The following is an 18,837-nucleotide window of genomic DNA, read 5'->3' as shown; positions in this document are numbered from 1 at the left end:
GATTCTTTTTGGGTATCTGTAGGTTTATATGTTTAGTTTGGTTGTGTTGGTAAATTTGTATGCGTAGGAGGTCTGGCTGGAGTTTAGGTTGCAGAACGGTGGCGTGACTTTATAGTGGCCATTATCGCGACGAGCTATAGGGTGTAGTTTGATTCATCTTGAGAGGATAACGATATATCTCAAGTTGATGGTTGTGAGTCTTCGCTATGGTGTTGGCTTTCAACCTTTGGCTTTCAAGAATCAAGAGTAATGATTCCCGTAACCAGTTCATGAATTATCACTCGATTTCGAAGCCCACAAGCTGGTTTGTCCCTCCGCCGGTTACAGGCATGAGATGAAACTTCGCAGCCTTAAGAGACAGAGATCGGTATTACACTCCGGACACCAAGAAAATTAGGGGTATTATGTTTTCGAATATGGCGCCAGCGACACGGACGCCGTGGCTCGGATTTGGGTCTATCAAGACTCCCTTCGGCAAGACTATGCAGTGTTTTGTTACTGAAATAAAAATCTAGTGACTTAATGTGGGAGCATATATCTCCTTATCGAGCAGCTACATACTGTATCAAACACGGACTGATTTGTCTAAATCTGGCCTTATTATCCAATTTAATGACGTTGCGGGCTGTTTCTACACACAAGATCCAGTCCGACGGGTCTTGGGTCTAATGTACATCATAATGCTAATTTAGGAGTATCGAATAGGTGTCTTTGAACAACCACAATGGTTTTACAGAGGTAACGCAATACCGCATTAATTCGTCTCAGCGGCCGGTCACACAAGACGTCTAAGTTGCCTCTTCTAGCCAGCATGAGGGAGATTGGGGGGCGTATTCAAGGCAAATAACCATAGAGGGGAATTTCAACGTCCTGTGTGACCGGCCGTTGAGACGAATTAATACGGTACGTTGGATGTTCTGTATAGTACTGGTTCGTAAGATGGTCATTGACTCCCGGCCACCCCGTCAAGGATCACTGAAACAACAATCCTTGCCATTAGTATCCCTGCCGCCAAGAGCGCCATAATAGACTAAAGACGGCCAGAGCCCAGGACTAGTTGATAAAGTAGTAAAGCTCCAATTATATCAATCTTTGGTAGTATAGTGATTAGTATACTCGCTTGTCATCTGATGAGCCGCGAGTGACCGGGGTTCAATTCCCCGCCAGAGAGTTTGATATCAGTAAATTGTTGGGCTTTATAGTTTAACAGTATACGAATATTTTAATATTTTTTCTATGGCAATAGCCCGACCCACGGGCTACTTGAGATTGGTGGGGACGGGCACGTCGATGTGGCTCTGCCTCGTATGTATAGTCCATGCCTTTGCTCGCTCGCACCTACCAAGAGAGATGATCTCGAGGCAGATCAGTGCGATAATTAAACCTACAAAAGTTGGAGTTTACTGTCGAGGCAAGCAGCTGGGTTTTCACTCAAGCATGCTCGCCTTGTAGACCCCTATGCCCTGAGGTCTCTCTCGGGGGTTAATCCCTCGTGAAACACACTGTACGAGCTGGCGCGTAGTCGAATTCTATTGTGGAGGGTTCGCTCTAGCGAGGATAAAACGGGCGTAAGTGTATTTTTAGAATGTGGTGGGTGGGCAAGTAGATTCGATACTTGGACAGTTATCAACCTACCGGGATCAAGATGGGTATACGCATTCACCATATATCAGGCGCTGTTTTTGGCTTCGACAGTTCGTCGAACATAATACATATTAACACAGGATGTACTTTGGAAATCGAGTATTTCCGGTACATATATACGTACGTACTCAGGCAATTAGAGAGAAGGACTTTAAATTATTTCCGCACCGCGCTGGGTTTGAGAAACATCGCCGAAGTAGCAATTATATTAGATCCCGTCGATCCGGTGGGCGCCAGAAACCCCCTAAACCGCCATTCAGATTCCCAAGCATAGAGCCGCGAGTAAAGGCCGCCTCCGTTGGTGGTTGTCGTCGGTCACGGGTCATGTTGTATCACTCGATTTTGGGGTAGTGAGGAATGAGTTTGACGCTCTCTCGGCGCGCTGAGCAGAGAGGCGGAGATCTGAATGTTACAGGAACTACGGAACACTGTTCTAAAGACTTAAGACAGTGAGGAATACGAGTGACGGGTTGTGATGCGAGGACGGTCGGGTAACGGAAGGACAAGCATAGAAAGGTATCGGGTAGTGTGGGGGCATGCGGTGTTACCACACTAGTACTATACTGTTACGACGGCACGCTTACTATTGGGTGTCTCACCCGGAATAGAATAGGAAGCGGGGTTTACGGCTGTGGGCTGTTCTACTGAGAGAAGTAGGTCTAGGATAATAGTATGGTACAGCCCGGTGACTGGCAATTGCAAGGTTCATGGTTACGTGTCGGAATTAGAATGGAGGACGGAACTATGCGGGGGCGCTTTTCTATCTGGGTTATCTTCGGGAGCATTCTCTTATTCTATTATCGTTGTGTCAGTTAGTATTAGAAAGCGGGCCTTGGCATAGGTTCCAACATGTATAAATAGGGCTTGATTCTGCGAAGACTTGAGGGTATCATCAACCATCAGTCGGGTGCAATCCGGTCGACAATATCACGTGAAAGGAACAAGCCTGAATGGCCAACCGAGTAAGGGTATTGTAACGAGGTAGCCGAAGATGATGAAAAGTCAGCACGGGGGTATTCATAGTGCGATGCAGATTTCCTGCTATCATCATACACTATTGGAATCACCGAGGACCTAAGAGAACTTTAAGAACAAAGATCAGGAGTTATTTCGTTAAACGCTTTTGCACTTTTTTGATGTGGGTAGAGGCATCAAATAGTCTCACTGTAAAAAGCATAAATAATTTAACACTATATTGTTCCTTATCCCTAACTTTACTCTTTACCTATCGCATACACCACCAAAAGTCTCGATAAGACAACTACTCGCTTAAACCAATACTCTGAGTATTTTGCTTAGTGTCGGATAGTCACCGTGCTCTCAGTAGAAGAATAAGCGTTTAGTCTATTAGAAAAGACCAAGGTACTATATGCACCCCCGAGTGGCAACAGCAGCCATCAACAACTACCTTTGCGCTACATCCTTCATCGTTCGAAGAGGAAGCGCCGAACATCTATACTGCGGATACCTTCACTACTCAGGTTTCTTCGCAGAAGCAGGGACCACCGCTACCTTCGAGGAACACGATCCCGAAATCCTCAACTACCCGGATCTCTTCCCAATCAAGATCACTCTCTCCCAACGGTCTTTCGGACTTGCTCATCCAGCCCCCTGGTTCATTGCTCAACCCTGGTGCAGAAGGCATCCACAGCTCAAACTCGAGCAACTTACCAATGTCAAGGGCTCATCAGCAACGGTCGGAGGAAGATTACAACATGGAGAGCTCAATCGCCTTGAGAGATCGAGGTATATTGGAGACCCAAGCGAAGAGGCGCCACAGGAAAGAGAGAGATGTGCCGATAGGCTCCCTCTTCACATCGACGAGGCAGGAAGAATCCTATGGGCAGGCGAGGAGGCGGCAGGTAGACCACCGGGAGTTCTCCCCATACGTCACCCCAATCAGAGAGAGATCCTCTACTCAGAGGCCCTCGGTGCCTCGGGTAATGGACGACAACGAGGATACCAACATGGACGTAGAGGAACGGTGGGTGGAGAACCCTTTTGGCGACCTTATTGGGCAAGAAGTCCAGCGACAAGGGGCCCCCGTGGTACAACAGCTCAGCCGCGGGATCGAGGAACTCAGCATGCACGTGCGGGATATCCCCATACTCAGGGAACTCACCCGGCAACAGCAGGAGTATACCAACAAGATCGTCGAGGACCTCCACGCCAAGTTCGCTGGGGACAGAGCCGAGCGCGACAATCAGCTCAACCAGGTCATGACTCAACTGCGGGCGGAATCCACCGCCGCTACCAGCAACCTCGGCCAAGTCCTTGGGCAGATCGTGGAAGCTACTAGGGCGCATCAGGAAAGGCAGGAGCGACAGGATCAGCACATAAATGCGCTGACCAACTTTGTTCAACAACTCCCGAAAGATGGCCCTGTGCAGATACCCGCGGAGGTTATGGCTGCCCTCGAAAGGATGGAACGGGACAGACAAGCTGCGATGGAAGACCAGTTCGCGGGTACAAAGAAGAACCTGGAGGAGATTATTGAGCAGATGCGGGTAGCAGCCAATAGAACGGCAGCAGCCCCCGAAGGCTCAGGAGGCGAAGGCATAGTACCCCCGCCACCTCCACCGAACCCCCCTAGCAATTCCGGAGAGAGACCGGAAGGATCAGGGAGCCAGCCCCCCATACCCCCTCGCTCTGAGGCAAGAGAAAGCCAACGGAGTGAACAGGGAGGCAGAGGAGGCAATGGCAATAATGGCAACGGCGGAAACCGCGCAAAACCACGAGACCCATCCCCCTCAGACTCATCCAGCTCCTCCGATTCAGAGGACGATCGCCGAGCACGCGAACGAAGACAGAGAAAACGGGAGGAGCGAAGACGCCGTAACAGGCAGCAAGAGGTAGACCTCATGCACCCCCCTCGCACCACCCTGGGAGATACGCCAAAACAGGCAAAAATCCCCTTCTCCGGAAAAGCCGACGAAGACGTACGACACTGGATCGACCAAATGGAAGTCTTAATTGAACTTCAGAGAAAAGTCCGGTGGGACGACCAAACTAAGATCCTGTGGGCATCCCTCGAACTTACCGGGAGTGCGGCAAAATTCTGGCGAAACTTCGTGGAGCGACTATCGGTAGACCCCAGCATCGGAACATGGGAGAATTTCAAAAACGAATTACGGATTCAGTACGGCAATCGAACAAGTCAAGAACAAGCCAAACAGAAGATGGATAAGCTCCGTCAAACTGGCATGATCGATGACTACATCAATGAGATGCAGAATCTGGAATGGGACGCGAAGGTCGGACCCATCGTAATGAAATCCATGATCCTAACAGGAATAAACTCCTCGCTGGAACAACGCCTCTCGAATGCGATCGAAGAACCAGAAGATTTCGCGGAATGGCTAGCCTGGGTTAGGAAGGTCGGACGTAAAGATCACGAGGTGAAGGCCCGGAAAGAGATCTTACGTGGCAAGGATGTCGTGAAACCTCGTGAGGAAAAATCGGAACGGCGAAAATCGCGCAACCCCGCACCTCGGAAAACTTTTTCCGCGCCAGCACACAACTCCAAGGCCTCGGATGACTTAGGTGTCACCAAGGACGAAAAGGAGAAGTGGCAAAAGGAAGGAAAGTGTTTCCGTTGTGGTAGAGATAACCACTTCGCGAAAGATTGCGTGGCGACGAGTAAGGTCAGGTTAACCGACCTGAAGAGGAAACGGTATCCTTCCGGAGGAAAGGACCACGGAAGGGAGGGTGAAAAGAAGCGGAAATTGGGCCCCCAGAATGAGGCATTTAGGGCAAGGATTACAACGTTGGAGGATCAAAATTGATTGGGTATTTCTATTTTTCGGTATCTCATGTTGCGTTACGGGTTTCTTTCTACTTTGGGTTATGAAGACAAGGGTTTTATGTATTACGGTTATTTTTATGGGTTGGCCACGGGATTTTCTATATTTGTTTTGTTATACGCGCGGAAATTCAATTCTCTTTACACACACTCTGAGGATGGGGTTACACCCCGAAACGCCTGGTGCGTAAGTGTTGTACCATGATCTTCATCAAACACTCGAACTCTCTATATAAACCCCCTCACCCCGCACTCAACAAGAAAAACCATCGAAAAACCACACCCAAAACCAATACAAACCTTTTACCAAACCAACATACAAACATGTCTTCCAACACACAAGAAACTCGTCTCGAGATCGAGATCTCTTGGGACCACCCCGCAACTAGCACCAAACATGTCGCAACAGTCAATGCACTCTTAGACAGTGGCACAGAGGACTGGATCATGTCCTGGGACTGTATCCACCGTGCGAAAATACCTACTCAACCTCGACCAAAGCCTCTCATTATCAGACAGGCCGATGGTACCCCTATGCCCAACTCCGGCGCTCACACCACCCAACCTCTTTCCCTCCGCATCGGCAACCATCTGGACAGGGCTATCACCTGTGAGGTTGGCTCGTTTGCAGGAGAGGACCTCGTCATACCACATCGATGGCTCAAGGAGCATCAACCAACCATCCATTGGGGACGCAACAGTGTTAGCTTCCATAGCAACAACTGTATAGTCAATGGATGCTTCGTATCAGTCGAAGACATATACGATCAAGACCCAGAAGAGCTGGTCATCAGGCTGTTGAGGGCGTCACCCAAGAAGCAGATGACGATCGAGCAACACCCCTTTTGGGCAAGAGCATCGGTAAACGAGACTCTCGTTAGTGCTATACCGGTGGAGTTTCAGGAAAATGCCGACGTGTTCTCCAAGGAAGGAGCCGCTCGACTACCTGACCACTCTGAATGGGATCATACCATTCCTCTTATGGAAGGAAAGCAGCCGCCGTGGGGACCAATCTATTCGCTCTCCCCACCTGAAGATAAGGCACTCCGGGAGTATTTGGACGAGAACTTGCCCTCCGGCAAAGTAGTCCCCTCCACTAGCCCAGCAGCGGCACCCGTCCTGTTCGTCCCGAAAGCTAATGGTAAGCTTCGGTTATGTGTCGACTTTCGCGGCTTGAATGGAATCACGATCAAGAACCGTTATCCACTGCCACTCATGAACGAGCTGGCAGATGCAACGAAAGGAGCACTCTACTTCACGAAGATAGACCTGAAAAATGGCTATAATCTGATTAGGATTGCTAAGGGCGAAGAATGGAAAACCGCTTTCCGAACGAAATACGGCCTCTTCGAATATAGAGTAATGCCTTTTGGCTTGACCAATGCTCCTGCGTCGTTTCAGGTCATGGTCAATACCATATTCAAGGATCTTCTAGATCAAGGCGTAGTAGTCTACCTGGATGACATCTTAATGTATTCAAAGACTAGAGAAGAGCATACGACTCTTGTACGAGAAGTTTTGGAGCGACTGCGACGACACCATCTATACGGAAACCTCGAGAAAACGGAATGGTATCAACAGGAGGTAGAATTCCTGGGATTTATACTATCAGGAAAAGGGAACCGAGTATCACCAAAGAAAGTCCAGGCGATCGAAGGTTGGTTAGCCCCAACCAAGGTCAAGGAACTTCAATGCTTCCTCGGGTTCGCCAATTTCCTAAGACGGTTTATCCACCGATACTCTGAGGTGTGCAGACCTATGACCGATCTCCTGAAGAAAGGTTCCGTATGGAAATGGGGCAGGGAACAGCAAGACGCGTTCGACGAGCTCAAGAGGAGATTTACGTCTGCTCCAATACTCCGACACTATGACGAACACCGCGAAGCAATCGTGGAAACTGATGCGAGTGACTGGGCTGAGGCCGCAGTACTCTCTCAGGTGTTCGAGGACGGTATTCTACATCCGGTAGCTTACCACTCTCGCAAGTTCAACGAGGCAGAGGTTAACTATGAGATCTACGACAAGGAGATGCTCGCAATAGTTTCTGCTCTCTTGACTTGGAGACATTGGCTGGAAGGGACGGACATCCCTATCCAGATACATTCGGATCACCAAAACCTGCAGTACTTCACAACGACCAAGAAGTTGTCGAGAAGACAAGCCAGATGGGCCGAGAAGATAGCACCTTTTCGCTTCAAGATTCATTACCGACCAGGCGAAAAGAACGGCAAGCCAGATGCACTTACAAGGCGTCCGGAGTTCGCAATGGAAGGGGGAGTAATGCGTGAGCAGCCCGTAAAACAGCTACTCAGTGCAGAACAGTTTGTCAGAAAATCACGGACCAGCGTAGAAACTGGGTCTGAAGTGATTGGCAACCCCGAAGAGGAATGGAATCAGTTGGATCAGTGGTACAACATACCGAGCGTAGAGCTGCCTCAGCCACTACAGGGTTGGTATGAACAGGAAAGACGATGGGTTCGGAGGACGGTTCCGGATGAACACCTCCCTGATTCAAACCTTGAGATCTTTGGACCACCGGAGGCTGCTATCGTAAAGATAGAGCCTGCCGCTGAATGGAGTCCCGATTCGAATGACCCCACCCACGATGGTCGATGGGTAGTACCGGGCTACGCGGTCAAGCAGGTCATTGAGGAACATCATGATCGACCCGTAGCGGGGCATCTAGGAAGGGATAAAACCCTTGAGTTGATCGATAGGAACTACTGGTGGCCAGGAATGTCCACGGATGTAGCCAACTTCGTCAAGACTTGCGACATATGCCAGAGAGCCAAGCAACGTCGGAGACACTTGTCACTCCCTCAACCCCTAGAGTTAGCCACCACACCTTGGACTGATATCTCGATGGATTTCGTAGTAGAAATGCCTAAGGAGAAATCAGGATTCCGCAACGTATTGGTAGTCGTGGACCGTTTTACGAAGATGGCTCACTTCATTCCAATGACGGGAATCAACGCGGAACAAACCGCCAACGCATTCGTCAAAGACATCTGGCGTTTCCACGGACTTCCTAGGAGCATCGTCTCAGACAGAGGAACGCAGTTCGTGTCAGCATTTTGGGCGGCAATTACGGATAGACTGGGGATTCGTAGAAGACTCTCCACCTCATTCCACCCCCAAACCGACGGCCAAACAGAGCGGACCAACCAACACATGGAAGGTTATATTCGGGCATATACGGCAGGAACAGGCAAGAAATGGAAGGACCTGTTACCTATCTGTGAATACGCCTACAATAATGCGAAGCACACGTCGACAGGACAATCGCCGTTCTACTGCAACTATGGCTTCCACCCCCGAACGGATTGGCCTACGGATGCAGAGATTGAACGATTAGATGATACTGGCAATAACTACCTGGATGAGATCATCACGGCTCATGAGTTAGCGAGAGACACGCTACAGAAGACTTTCGACAGAATGGCGTCAAAGCCAGGACCGGCAGTACAGCGGTTCACTATCGGTCAGAAAGTCTTGCTGGATACTCGGAATCTAGGGGGGTACTCCAAGTGGTCAGATAAGTTCACGGGACCATTTACAATATCAGCAGTAGTGGGCAACCGAGCCTACCGCCTTTAACTCCCGGTAGAATGGAGGGTTCATGACGTCTTTCACGAGATGCTGCTGCGACCCTATCGTGAGGATCCGGATCCTACCAGAAAAAAGAATACACGAAAACGACTGGCAACACCCGAACCACAGGAGGCATTGGCAGACGAGAACTTCCAGCCAACCTCGAACCTACGACCCCATACGCGAAGTCAAGGCCCAGCGATCGATAATGACCGGGCTCGTAAGCGACGACGGGACAGGCGGGACTAAGCTCGATACCTTTCCCTACCCTATGATTTTTCCCACAGGGTTTTTATCATAGAAGGGTTTTAACGGTCGAGGGCGACGTCTAGGAAGGGGGAGTAGTGTTACAGGAACTACGGAACACTGTTCTAAAGACTTAAGACAGTGAGGAATACGAGTGACGGGTTGTGATGCGAGGACGGTCGGGTAACGGAAGGACAAGCATAGAAAGGTATCGGGTAGTGTGGGGGCATGCGGTGTTACCACACTAGTACTATACTGTTACGACGGCACGCTTACTATTGGGTGTCTCACCCGGAATAGAATAGGAAGCGGGGTTTACGGCTGTGGGCTGTTCTACTGAGAGAAGTAGGTCTAGGATAATAGTATGGTACAGCCCGGTGACTGGCAATTGCAAGGTTCATGGTTACGTGTCGGAATTAGAATGGAGGACGGAACTATGCGGGGGCGCTTTTCTATCTGGGTTATCTTCGGGAGCATTCTCTTATTCTATTATCGTTGTGTCAGTTAGTATTAGAAAGCGGGCCTTGGCATAGGTTCCAACATGTATAAATAGGGCTTGATTCTGCGAAGACTTGAGGGTATCATCAACCATCAAGTCAAGGGAATCCGGTTTACAATATCATCAGTTTAAACGCTACAGAACTACCGCTTAGCACTAGCCATTTTCCTTAACACTGAATGATATAGGTCGGGAAAGAAATAATCGCTCAGGAAAGTCAGTTACTTGTTTTTCCTTTTGATGTGGTTTGCGAGTATTTTGGCGCGGGATATGATTTTACATGCTCGCCTATCATTTCCGCGGCTCCCACCACTCGCAGAACTCCAAAAGAAAAAGTAAGAACAGATGAAGCATAATCCCCATGATCTAAGCGTTGGAAGTAGGAACTAAGCGGAATTGGAAGTAAAATCGTTCAAGAAGTTTCAATCGGGGTTCTCCCGACCGTTGACCGCCCAACCTCATACTCCTGGACAAGGGCAGCAGAGCAAAAGCAAAAGGGCTGGACGCACTGGGAATCGAACCCAGGACCATCTCAAATTTCATTGCCGAAGAGGCACTGCAAATGAGATATTATACCCCTAAACCATACGCCCATGTGATGTGAAAGCTGTTGCATGTTTCAGCCCCCAAGTGCAAACATTGAATGAGGCTTGCCAGGCACTAAATTAGTGGCAGACAGGGGTGAAAGAGGTTTTTTCCCCTGGCCCTGGTCGGATGGGTGAACTTGGTCTTAAACAGTCAAAACCTCGGAACGTCACTCTTGAGAAACGAAAACCACCGATTTGGTGAATTTCAACAAAACTAAATCTACTTGTACGTATATAGACCGTGTGCACCTGTGCCGAGAATGTACCTGTGCCGAGCATCTTATCTGATCTCTAGGGATCCGCTCCAAATGGTGGCTAAAATGCTGCCTTTATTATAAGGTGCTCGGCACAGGTACATGCTCGACACAGGTGCACACGGTCTACTTGGAAACCGTGGTTCGAGCTCATCCTTGCGAAGAGGGTGGGCTCATCCAGTAAACGTACTTTTCCTGCTTCAGTTTTTGTAAACCGTGATCCTGACGAGAGTCTTATAATAGCCTTTTCTATCAATAAGTGTTGAATAAAGTCGCCATAAGCATTTTTATCCCGTAGCTCTTTATAACACCGTTTGTCCGGGAGAGGGGTTATAAGACGATTATTGGAAGAAAAATCCTTACGAAAGCCTTATAAAAACCTTAAAAACAATTTAAGGTAGATAATTGACTTAAAGAATTAAATCTGATATAATATATTAGCGTTACATCCCGCAATCCGTTGTGGTGTAATGGTTAGCATCAGTCGCTCTCACCGACTAGATCGGGGTTCAATTCCCCGCAACGGAATCATTTTTTGTGCGCGGAAGTCTCTTCATTGACATTGTCTACCATTGACCTTGTATACAAAAAGTGCTTTTTAATTTTTTTGTGCCGGATATCAAAACTATAGCTGCTCGCTGGGCTGTTTAGAAACGTTCGACCTTAAAGGGATCCATTATCACCGCCGGGCCGTGTACAATGCTGCTATGGGCTTGAAAGTCGTCATAGAGGGCCCTCGGCACGTTTGCCGCCTTAGGATTTCACGAATACATGTAGTAACTCTCCTCTGCAAATTTGAGTAGAAAAAGTCTCCAAGGAGTCTACAAATCAAAGGAGCAGTGGAAGAAATCAATTCAAAGGCGTCTTTCCCATCTGTGGCAAAACAAGGAAGGATGACGAGCCCGGTCTATCAAAAAACTGTCCCGCCCGCCCTTAACGTAAGCTCGGCTGGTCTAGTGGTATGATTCTCGCTTAGGGCCGCACTTTTAGTTGTATGCGAGAGGTCCCCGGTTCAAACCCGGGGTCGAGCCTGTCTTTTGCCCCTCCCCATGAGGATGCAAATTTTAACTGTATCATGACGCCATACAGTGTTCATTTTTGGCCAGGAATGACAGTACAGCAATCTTTGGTAGTATAGTGGTTAGTATACTCGCTTGTCATCTAACGATCCGCGAGTGACCGGGGTTCAATTCCCCGCCAGAGAGTTCTTTTGAGCTGGAGGTGGGTGGTCATCGGTGTTTATTTTTTCGATTCTTGTGGGTGTGGTTGGTGGGGTGGTTGATGTTTTTTTAGCACCCGGCCAGCTCGACTAATTACGTTATGGTAATACACATCAGAGAGTTGTGTGTCAATCCTGCGTAGAAAATTTGTTGCCCTGCGCTCCTTACCTGGAGGATGTCCCTTCACTAATTTCCAAGCATAGTTTCGTAGATGTGTCGCAGAATAGTACAGTTATCTTACCGACCGCCGAAGTCGAGGCCAGTATTTTTTATTTATTTTTATATCATATAGTTTTATTGCTTCTAGGTACAAAACTCTGCATGCAGTCATAGACTATGGCATAAAAGCACCTCTCCCCGACCTGTTATAATAAGAAAACACAACCCCAGATGAGACAAAACAAAGTGTCCCGAGATAATATTAAAGTCGTTGAATACGGGTTTCGTCGCAGATGCTTGTTCCGGAGGCGATATCTGGCCTAAATCGACATGCATACCGTTGGAATGCAGCAAAAGAGCGCGCGACGGGATCTAGGATATAGATATGATACAAGTTGAGCTCTAATCCGGGGGCCGGCACGATTAGATGTACCATTCTGATTTGCGTGTTTCTTCCCTGGTTGTGGAGGTACTGACAGGTTTGTTCAGGGCCGGGGCGACGCTGCATGGATTGACGTCGGTGGAGGTGGGTTGCATGCAGCGGGAGTCCTCCGGGTTTGTGTAACAATGGTTGTGTAACAATAGGTGGGGCATGATTGAGTTGACATGTTTTTAGCTGCGGCCCGTTTTGAGAAGTAATGCGGATACATTCATGAGTGTGTTGAGGATTGACGGGGAAGCGTGGAATCATTCGATGGAATTTGACCTTTAATTTGTTCTTGTGGATATATGTGGTGGATTGGTATGTGTGCCTACTTTTCAGTCGCTCCGTCTCCTGGGCAGATAGCACAACGCCGAGGTTGTGAATCGGGAGGGGGGGGGGGGGCGTAGGTTCGGTGGGTAGTCGATATGACTCGAGTTATATGCTGTTAGCCGTATAGGTAGAGGTCAATCGATTGTGTCTCCGGAATGTAGGAGAAGGGTAGTGCGGAGGTGCGTGCTCTATCAACTTACACATACGCGAAAATAAGCAGAGACACTAATCACACCAGACAGCATAGACGCAGCGAATTCAATGACAGGATTCACCCGGGATAAGAACTATCGGACATTCACGCACTGGTCTTCCCGAGGAACATACCTCTAAACTTAAAATTTTTATATGGACCCCCGAAAGATTACTGGAGATGTGTCCTTCGGCGAGGAAGTATAAAGACTGTACATAAGGAGCACTCCGTAGGATGTGTTCGCAATATCGAAGTGTTTAGAGTGAGAACATGCTTCGAACTATAACTTATAGGTTTGCAGTTTAGTGGTATATACGATCTATGAATGACTAAAACTAAAAAACAAGTAGTGGTCACCAAACAACCCAAACTCAGCAGCGGCAAAAGATAATCCCTCCGACCAGAGTCGAACTGGTGACCAACCGGTTAGCAAGCAATTACAGCCGGGTGTGATACCAACTACACCACAGAGGGTTATCAGTATGGAGCAGAAGGGTAGTATTGAGTCAGGAATGGGATGGTGAGCCTTGGCAGACATGGGGATGAAGGCTGGGCGGCAGGGATTCGGAGGAACTACAGAATTTTGTGCGGTGATCCTTTCGGCTCTGAAATCAATCCGGAAGATGTATTTCAATTCTCATTGTGTGGGGTATAGGTCGCGATGATGCCTGGGTTCCTTGAAGATTTCGTATGTCTAGCTTGGCGCCGGGGCCGTCCAAAGCGCAGCCACGCATGTATCAATCCTCTTAAGAGCTGATTGATGCTTTCCTTTAGTTTTCTTTTCCGAAAGATCGAGGATCCAACGTTTTCCACAAAATGAAGAGTATCAACAATCGCCTCGCAATTTTATATAAATTCTCGCTATTGGTGCCTTGGGCCTTTTGAAGAAGATCTGTGAAAGTTCAAGCTTCCGTTAACATACACCTCCGGGGGTGTTGACTTACTCCGCTGAAGGGGGTAGGGCTTGCTACTTAAAGTCAACCAACCCTAGCTCTGTCTTTTCCCGCTAAGTCTGGAAAGTTTCCACCAGACATTTGGGTCGCCATATGTCTCCAATGAGGATAGAGTTTAAATTCTAAGGGAACATGTGGTGATTATAGCCTATACAACGTGAATATGGGGAGGTTATGTGTGCAAAGTCACTAACTTTTGTAAATATTGGTTCAGGTATTTCGGCTTTTCCGGAAGTATTATTGTTGAGGCTCTAAAACTCTTAAATGTGCTCTTTTTTTTGGTTTAATTCATTAATTGCATGCAATCTTAAATGTGCTCCTTTGGTATATTTCGGGGAACAACGTGGGATAAACCATAGATTTCTCTCAACGGTGTTGCCTTCCATTACCCAAGAAGCTAGTTTGGGAATTTCAGATCTAGGAGGATATTCATGTGAGTTTTAGCTGCTAGTATGTCAGTATCGAAAGTCTGCGGAAGTTAAAGAAAAGAGGAATGGAAGAGGCACGTTTATTTTGTGTATCGAAGGGGCGCATCGAAATATTACTACTGTGAGTAAAGGGACTCTGGTGTTGACTTCCTCATTATATATGTCGCTCGAGGAAGCGAAGGTATGTTACTTGAGATAGCACTGTAGTATTGGAACATGATATTGTTGTGGCCTGGGGCCCAGCCGAAAATACTAGATCAAAACAACCTAGTATAAATCCATAAAATTTATATTTCCATTCGAAAAAGCTGGGAGGCGTCGCGTGAATGTTTAAATCTGTAGAATAGCCGCGCTTGCCGGGAGTGAGCTCAGGGAGATATTTGTAGAGCAGACTTGCTAGTACTAGCTACAGAGGGCGAAGGGGGGACCTCTCGGTCTCGTTATTTCTGAAGGGGTTACGCTGAGAGAAGAGATTTTTCTATTTCTCTTTTTTTTGGGGGGGGGGGGGGGGCGGGGGGCGGGGGGTTCGGTCTCACTATTATTAGTAGGTAAACGGTCTTTAAAACATGTTCTAGATACCCCAAGGACAGGGGAAAAGTATCTTCTATAGTTTCTGGTGACCTGAAAGATGTCAAAATGGTATTCTCGGAGATGAGCGGGCAATATGACGGTAATCACCAAATGCGCTATTCTGCATTTAGTGATATGGACACCTGTTCTGTTGTCTTTATCAATTCAAATAGAAACTAGAACCAAGATTAGCATTCAGCGAATATGAGACCCCAAATTTGAGTTGTGAAAGGTAATGTCCCATCCTCCAGACTTTGTCGGACCTTGATAGTAGCCACTAATATCTCTACTATTGCGTAGAAAGGATAATCTGGTAGACTGGGTATAAACGCGGTCTACGTTCTTGGACCTCGGCATCCTCCGTGTAATGCTGGGTGCTGGCTTATTTTCAATTTTTTCCTGCAGGGCTAGAGATTGGATGGGTCTCTAGATTCGCTTTGTCACACCGGGAGTGTGGCGGTGGATGGGCGTATGCCTGGTGAGGCAGAAAGGCCAGCAAATGAGTTCATTGGTAAGTGCTCGTGAAACCCGAAGACCTTTAGAATGTCGCTAATGAGAAAGTATCGCCATTGGGAGCTCTGATATTGCTCTTGAGCGGGGAAGATCTGGGGGGGGTTTGTGTCCCTTTATCTATTGACGAAATCCACCTTGAAATGCGTTCACTGAGCAGAATCACACATGGATGTAATATGAGTTTGGTATCGGCATCTATATGATACTTTTCTCCAAGAACTCCCCAACCAAAGAAATGGTCATCCCCGTAAGGTTGTAGCAAGGTAGGAGCTGTGGGATGGAGTTATAGATAGGCGGCTAACGTGCGTGATAGATGTTTCAACTCTACTCCAAGAGAGGCTATGATCATGGTACTCAATCGATGGGGTTCTGGATGTACTGTAGGCCCAAGCGCGGGTCTCTGAGCATGAGCCTATCTCCGAATTCAGGCTGCCCCTCGTCCTTGAACAATATCTCTTCCGTGTAAGCTTTAGCGCTCAACCACTTCAGAACATTGGCGGCTATCCCCCGGGGATTCTTATGAGTGCCATTCCGAAACAAAGTAGCCGGAAGGTAGGTAGTCTCTATCAGAGAGTCGCATGAGCCATCAAAGAAACTTTCCTGACATCAGCCTGTTGTCCAACCGTTCTCAGTGATCATTTCTGTAATGGAAACCCTTCTGAGACGGGCATAGACACTCTGCTTGTTGACCAAACTCAACGCCACCTTAGATTGGTTGGCAGCCCTCATTCTTTTGCTCCTTATTCTGCTGCGGCTCCTGCTGGTATTACTGTGGGCCCTGCGCGAAATGATCAAGGAGATGCCGGAGGAGCAGTCGGAATGCTGAGTTGATTCCCCTTGCTCTTGGTGTTGGCCCTGCTGGTGTTGCTGCTGGGTCTACGGAAGATGTTGGGGGTCCGTCGGGAGCGGTTGGGGCCTTTCTCCGAGCATTGCTGTTCGAGCGCTATTTTTCACTGGAAAAGATTTCATTCCTAGCATTTTGGAACTAAAATTAATATGTCTATGAAGAAGGGAGAATTCTCATATTATTTAGTCTGTCGGCGGTCCTAAGTAGACTGGGCGAGATTTTGAGGCGTGGGGGGGGGGGGGGGCAATTTCATTCCTCATTTTTTTTCTCTCGATGAGATTGGAAATTCAAAGGAAGGGCAAGGTGATCGTGCGCTTGCTTGAGCAAACGCTATCACGCTTAGTAACCCTAACCCACAATGTTTCCGGTGGCCTTTCGGCAGTATAGGTGCTACTTCCACCCTCGTCTCGCCACATGCTTTTATTAAATGGGGAGGATGGAACCACATTTAGGTGGGAGGAGGGTCTGAATAGGTTTATAGAGGAAACGATCTTTCGCTAGGTTCGATTAATGGTGACCTGGCTGCAATCATTCCTGGGGGAGAAAACACTTCATCCGATCACCGGAAAAGTTGTAATATAGCAGGAAAGGAGAACAAAAACAAAAATAAGGATAGGAACTGAGAAAGGAGTGAGGGATGGATAATTTCACTCATCTAGGACGCATAAATGCGAAGCGATAAATTTGTATCAGGTTCAGCAGCATATTCTTCGTCGCTCTTGCGTGCTGTGTTTTGTCGTTCGTGTCTGGGGAAGCAAACAATCTTATATATCTGCTGTCTATATCTTCATTTAGTAAGAAAGTGGAATCTAGTTTATAATATTATAAGTTTAAATTTGATAGAATTATAACCCAATGTTAGCTACTTGCCGAAAACCTTATGCGGTTCTCGAGTAAGTAGCCAATCTCAATGACAGCTCGATAGTGTTTAAATTTGCAACATTCTAAACTAGACTGCCCTCATTGATTAATAGTGATATCCGAGAACCGGATTCAGGGAGCAATACTCAGGTATTTAAATGAAAGATATCGGGCATGTACGAGACCTGCTCTGATTTCTGTATCAATGAAGTGACTGTAATGTACTCACTCTATGGTCACACAGACATATAGTATATTGGATGCCATAGAACGATTTTAACTTCTCTTTATCGTGAATATGTTCTTCATCTATGTCGACCTGTGTTGCCCAGTTGTGTAATTTAGACCTAATTTCTATTACCTTCGGGCATGTGGACTTTTTCTATGCATTTATGTTTTCGTGTAACAACTACCGAATACTAAGTGTACTCACAACCGAGTAATTGTATATCCAGATTGGCCTAACAGAAGACAGCATCTCCCATGATAATTGTTCAACCGATATATAAGTCTATCGCCATGCCGTAGGAAGATTCCCGGCCCCTGTTTGTATGATGAACACACGCCTGAGCAGGGGCAGATGACACGACCAACGTACCGCCTACCACAACAAACTCGCGGAACCCGCGAGTCCCCTCGACGCAGGAGATGACTTGGTATGTTCAGTTTACCTGATTGTGGCGGTTGAAAGTCGCGGAGAGCTCCTTATTTGCCACATCTTTCTGCGGCCGACATGACGAAACGAGGAGGATTGCTGACCAGATAGCATACTCACTCTCAGGCTTTCCCATACCATTATTGAAACCAAGGCGTGCTGAAATAAGGGTAGTGTTCCCTATGGGTTAACCCTAACTGGTACTACGTGAGTGGCGGTGGAGGCGAACGGGTAGTTATGGGGACATTGCCATAACTGTAAGGTTGCATGCAATTAATGAATTAAACAAAAAAAAAAAAGAAAAGAAGTTAGTATAACGAAGTTCGGAAGCGAGTGATATAATATGATTCCAACTCTCGAGGCTGACTGCATGGTGGGATCATAAATGTCGACGGCGGAGAAGAGGCTAATGGCTTATGAAATCTTATTCTTGATTTTGCAGCACGTATTCCTGACCTTAACTGACGTGGTTGGCGCGCTGATGGGACCTATGGTGCCTGTTTTAAGGGCCGGCGGGGGTGAGCACAGATGCAAAACTAGCAGCGACCTGTTGAGCAATGCTACATAATTCTTCCTATAAAGGCTTACATATCGAAACAGTCGATGAGTACATGTATCTCAAGCTGCTACTTGGACTGTTGAAAGTTTGGTCTATGCTGGCATGAGATGAATTGTCATGGTCTTGTTCCCAAGTTCCACAAGCTGGCACAATGCATCCATTGGCTGGAGTGAGCTTTAGAAAGAATTCTAAGCTTAATATTTCGTAGAACACCCCAGTGGAGGGAATTCAACTAGACTCCGGGTGTCGCACACATAGCAACATGTTGATTTCCCTGTAATAATTCCCGTCCTATCGGGTCTGACCGAGCAAAATGTACGCGTGTCTGTAGAAGGAATAAAACGAGCAGCTGACTTACGCTAGCTAGATGGGTGAGTAGTTTGCAGGGATTTATAGAATGTGCAAATCTCTAAAAGCGTAAAAGAAGACGATATTTGGGATAACTCTCGTCCTGCCCTCCCGTTGTCACCTCCGATCGACCTCTCACTCTTCAATCGTCAAC

Source organism: Morchella importuna (genome assembly GCF_003444635.1).
Source record: "Morchella importuna strain M04M26 chromosome Unknown Morimp01GS008, whole genome shotgun sequence".
Lineage (NCBI taxonomy): Eukaryota > Fungi > Ascomycota > Pezizomycetes > Pezizales > Morchellaceae > Morchella > Morchella importuna.
Note: the sequence above shows the minus strand (reverse complement) of the source record.